At 40.7% G+C, this 5,553-nt stretch overlaps 1 pseudogene; it reads right to left on the bottom strand.

Annotated features, from left to right (window-relative positions):
* Positions 1-3,602: 3,602 nt before the first annotated feature.
* On the bottom strand, positions 3,603-5,338 carry LOC116633093 (annotated as a pseudogene).
* Positions 5,339-5,553: the final 215 nt, after the last annotated feature.

A 5,553-nucleotide genomic window follows, 5' to 3' on the forward strand; every position in this document is an offset into this window, starting at 1 on the left:
GGGATGTGGGCTTGAAGGAGTTGGAAACAATTCTCTAGAAGCTTTTGTGGAATGCTTTTCTTTCTTTTTAAAGATTTTTATTTATTTATTTGAGAGAAAGAGAGAAAGCACGAGAGGGGGGAGGGTCAGAGGGAGAAGCAGACTCCCCACTGAGTGGGGAGCCTGATGTAGGACCTGATGCAGGACCCGATCCGGGATCTGATCTTGGGACCCCGGGATCATGACCTGAGCCGAAGGCAGATGCTTAACTGACTGAGCCACCCAGGGGCCCTGTGGAATGCTTTTCACTTTGGTAAGTAAAAGCCAACAGCACCTGAAATCCTCGAAGGTGAGACAGGAGAATTGTGCAGTTTGTGGGCCATGCCCATCCCTTTTGCAGGAACAAATCATCCCGTCCTGCTCACTCGTGTCTCTCCAGTGTCCGTAACTGCCTGCCCCATACCATTTCCTCTGCAATTGGCTGCTGTGCATGCTCTCCTGGGGTTCCACAAGGGAGGTTATTGCTCTTTGTACTTGAACCTGCTCCCATGGAATTGCTCCAGCCCAACAGGTGACGTGCCCTGATCTTTGGTTTGATGGTCACAACAGAGGCGGACTTCAGTGCCCGTGAGACGAAGGGCATGCAATTTGAAGCTTCGTTAGGCTCACGTTCAGCTTCAGGTTTTCTCCCGAAGGCTTTTGTGATTTTGAGTGACTCCCATACTTGAGTTTCTCTTCATGAGAAAATGAAGAATATTAGTCAAATTTTGATCTAAGATTTTGCATGTCCCCAAATATAATGACCTCCTCTGACTTGAAAGAATGGGAGCAGCTGCAACGTGCCCCCAGTACTTCCTCTAGAATCTCCTAAACCTCGCTTCCACAGAGGTTCTAAAACGGATGCAAGCTCAGAGATGTGCTGATTCATGACTGCGATCACCGGGTGACCACGCCCTGTGTCTGCGCTGTAATTTCCACTTCCAGCAGAAGGGATTTCACTCAAATCTAATTTAAAATCTTATTTTGTTGCAATCCTCCAGATATCTGCCCTACTCTTTCTTGGAAGCAGGCTGTTTCTGAGCAAAGCAGGTCTCTTGATACAGGGTGTTACAAGCTTCCAAAGGGACTCCTTGCTCTAAAATGCGTCTCTCACAGACCTTACCAAAATTTCTCCATTAGAAAGCTCAATATTAATAGCTTTCTATATTTATTAAAAAGGAAATTTCTCATCATTACTAAATAAAAAATAGATAGTATAATAAGACATGGGTAAAAGATATTTTTCCCAATACCTATGAGGAAAACATAACAATTAAATCATATCCATTGATGTAAAAGTCCAAATCGTTTCTCAAACACTGAGCTGAAACATAGCTACTGGTATTTAATTCTATACATTGTGCTAGGGATCAGGGGTATAATAATAAATAGATATAATAGATATCTAGATAGATGTAATAGATATAATTCCTATTGTCAAGGAATTCAGAATATAGTAAGGAGTAGAGACAGAGAGATAGATCATTGTAACTTGATGTCAGCATTTCTGTGGTGAAGATAAGCCCATCGTATCTTATAAGCACAAAAGGAGAGTGTTCAATACGGTAAGCTTGTGTTGGTGAAGAGCCTGCTGGGGTGTTCAGGAAGGGACATGCAGGGGCAATGGCTAGATGACAAAGAAAGGGTCTCCCCCACCAAAAAAAGAAAAAAAAGAAAAGAAAGGGTCTCCCAAGAAAAGGAACAACATGAATAGTCCAGATTCCAGAAAAGGCTTGGGATGAGTGAGAAGTCAGATAGCATTTACATTGCTACAGTGAACAGTGAAGAGTGGGATCAAAGAGGGATGGGAAGGAGGTGAGGTTGGATGTCAGGCAGTCAGCTTGTGCTGGGGTGAATGTAATGGGGTAAAAGGGATGAATTTTACACTCAAAGCAGACATTGTCAAAAGAATGTTAGAAATCAGTCAGTCTAGCAAGTCAATACCACTAACAGATCAAGGAACACAAAGAGGGAGGGAAATGGAAAATGGAAAAGCTCTGTAAATGGCAACATGTGAAGGGCTTTGGAGAGCAAGACTGCCAAAGAATCGTAAATATTGGGCTGACCTTTCTTCCTGGTACGGGCAAACTTGTTGCAAGGGCAGAGTGTATGTTGGGGTGCATGCTGAGGTAGTGAGGATTGGTAGGTGGCCAGTTGTTCTGTGACTGTGAACAGTGGACCTTGAGAGTTGGCCTTCTCAATATTGAGTCTATTCTTCCTACTAGCTAATCCTTTTTAAAGACTCCTGTAATATTTCTTAGTCTCCAGGCAAGAATTTCTTCTAGGGCTGAGATCATGTCTTTGTACACTTGTGTGTGATCATAGGTAAGCCCCTTGCTTTTCAGACTTAATTTTCTAATCTTTAAAATGGGACCAATATTCTTAGGATCAGTTGATATGAAGTGTATACAAACACTTCTCCTTGTGACTCATGCTCACTGCAGGAAGTCAGTATTTGTCAGTTTTCTATTTCATTTGCTCTGCTTGGTAATGATGATGACTTCACAAAGGTTGGTCAGCATGCTTTTGTGGATTGGAAATGTGATTAGGGAAACTAAATGGATTTCTGACTTATCTTGACGACAGTGCCAAACAATTTTGTGTGTGGACCTTCGTTGTATTTGAAGTTATTATAGACAGGTCTGTGCTTCAGTGTGACAAAGTGACAAAAGGGAGCCCAGGGTAAGACATCATCAGTTGTCCATTAACCCAGACACTGGCCATAATAACTCTTGCTAATACACACTATCAGTCTATTGGCACAGGAATAATAAGGCCAGGAAATGCAAATCAAACCTCATTTACTTGGACCCATTGCAGGAGAATCCAGAAGGTGCTCCTGAACCGCTAAGACTGCATCCCTGTTAGCCTTGGAAGACACATCCTCAGACCAATTTGGAGGACAGTTTGTGAAAAGCTTATGTTCGAAATAGTTCATTTACCTTTTCAGTAGCTCTTTTTTTTTGTTTCAGTAGCTATTTTTTTTGACAAGTGTTAAATATTCTTTATTTAATATTATACATAAACCATGCTAAAATACCTTTCATTAAGCAAAAGACAACATTTTAGATGCAGGGAATTTTAATCAAATTGGCATAGGTGAGACCAAAAAGACACTGCCAGGTTGTCTTCATCCCTTGCTTTTAACAGGCTAACGAGCAAACTTGAAACACAGCTGAGTCTTGCTGTTCTGAGACCGGGAAGGGATTTCCTCAGTATTTAAATATATTAATATAACTATTTATATATATCTAAATATAAAACCAATCTCCTATAAGTTTAGAGATAGCAGTTACCATCTCTGTGAAAAGCTGAACATTGCTAGTCAATTCCAATCATATTTTTAGGAGGGGAAAACAGTGGCAGCACTTGCTGAACCAGACTTACTATCAAAGTTCAAAAAGCTGATCATATTCATTTAACCACAAGCCAATCTTATTTAGATCAGGACTGTCTAAAAGAAGTATTCTATCAGCCATTCATGATCTGAATTCTGGTGTATGAGATCAATTTAAATATGGTACACATAAAAAAAAAGTCATGAGACATTTTTGTTTTGTAATAAATAAGGCAATGGCCAACTATTACTCGTTAGTCACTTTTTTGAGATAAGCTATCAATTCTGCTCTTTTCCCTGTCTTCTTAATGCCAGTGGAGATCATTTTTGTTCCAGGGATGTACTTCTTGGGATTCTCCAAATACTCATCAGTGTCTCCTCTCCCCAGGTGATGCCTTTGTTCTTGTTGGCATCCGTGTAAGAAAATCCAGGGGACTGACCTGTCTTTCTCCCAAATAAACCATGGAGATTTGGTCCAGTCTTGTGCTTGCCTCCCTTTTCCACAGTATGGCACTGGGCACCCTGCTGAACAAAAACCTTCTTGCCTTTCTCAACATCACCAATTTTTATTTTTTTAAAGATTTTATTTATTTGTTTGACAGAGAGAGAGAGATTGCACAAGCAGGGGGAGCAACAGACAGAGGGAGAGGGAGAAGCAGGGCTCGAACCCAGGACCATGGGATCATGACCTGAGCAGAAGGCAGATGCTTAACCAACTGAGCCACCCAGGCACCCCACATCACCCATTTTTAAATCATTCTTTTGTTGCACATGAAACCAAGGTGGCCGCTCGCAAGCCAGTTGGACATCCTGCTCTCTTCAGTAGCTACTTTGTATCCATGTGGTTATGCAATCAGATGATGGCAAGGATTCACAAATGGAGTGAAGTGCAAGGTAAAACCTATTCCTTAGAAACATTTTATGTTGGTCAGGGAAGTGATGTTGATCTTCCATTTATTAAAATTGTGTATGTGTCGGTAATTGTACCACGTGCTTTATATACATTATCTCAGTTAATATCCCAACAAGCTTATGATATATACAGTTATTGTCTTTTTTTTTTTAGAGATTAAACCAATTGGGCCTAAGAGAAGTTAAATAAATTGCCCAAGGTAATACTGCCAGTTAAGAAGCAAGCTAGACACCCGATTCCTGGTTTACCTGCAGCCAATGATCATGGAAATTGCTACACCCTCCTTTGTCAGATGAAGAAAAGGATATTTCCACTAAGTGAAACTCACAGGGCAAACATGGAAACCACATAAGTGAATATATGTGGAGATTTTTTTTTTAAGTCGAAATTGCTTAGCATGAGAACCATAGCTATTGGGTCTCTACCACACTCAAAGCAGCACACCAGGAGAAATGTCAAATGAGTTGTTGTGCATGAAGTTGACCTGTGAGTGTGAATTAGAAAAGAAGTTCAATTAGAAACAAGCAAGTGGGGCAAAGTAGTAGGGGGTGGGGCGCTGGCAGATGGAATTGCCATGACCTATATGTGGATTACCCATTTCTTCCAATTTAGTAAGCAGAAAATGCTTCTCACCCCATCCTGAACAGAATGACATCTCATTCTGATTATTCCTGCAGCATTGGCACTTCTTTCTCACTCTCCGGAAGTCTCTGAAATTGCCGTCTGCAGAAAATTTTCCCAGATGTCTACAGTCAGAAGTCACTTTTCTTTGAGGAGCAAAGCAGGATATTAATAGATTCTAGAAGACATCATATATGACCTCTTGTTTTAAATGTATTTTCTGGGTTTTATATATATTCTCTATACTAACAGTGCATAGCTGATAACAAACATGATTATTTTTTTCACTGCATTTAATTAAATTGCCATAAATTCCAGTTACGTTTCTCTCCTAAAGATGCATAAATACCTAGTAAATGAAGACTAACAGCTGATGCATTCCTGTTTTCCAGTGGTCCGGTCACAGTGCCGTCTGTGCCTTTAGTAACCAGTTCACATGCATTCACCATTGTTGCACTTCTAGAATAAAATTTCCAGCCAGAAATGTCTTGTGAGGCCTTAATCTATGTATATGGGCTCTGAAAACAAGGGAAACTGGCCCCGAAAAGAGTTGGTTCTTCAGACTTGATGAATTTGCTCAATGAGATTAATTAAGCAGAGGAGTCCCTTGCCACTAGGAATCACTAAGTCACCAGACCAAAATTGTACACTTCCTTGGTGGCAG

The sequence above is a fragment of the Phoca vitulina genome, unplaced genomic scaffold, assembly GCF_004348235.1.
Source record: "Phoca vitulina isolate PV1807 unplaced genomic scaffold, GSC_HSeal_1.0 scaffold1, whole genome shotgun sequence".
NCBI lineage: Eukaryota > Metazoa > Chordata > Mammalia > Carnivora > Phocidae > Phoca > Phoca vitulina.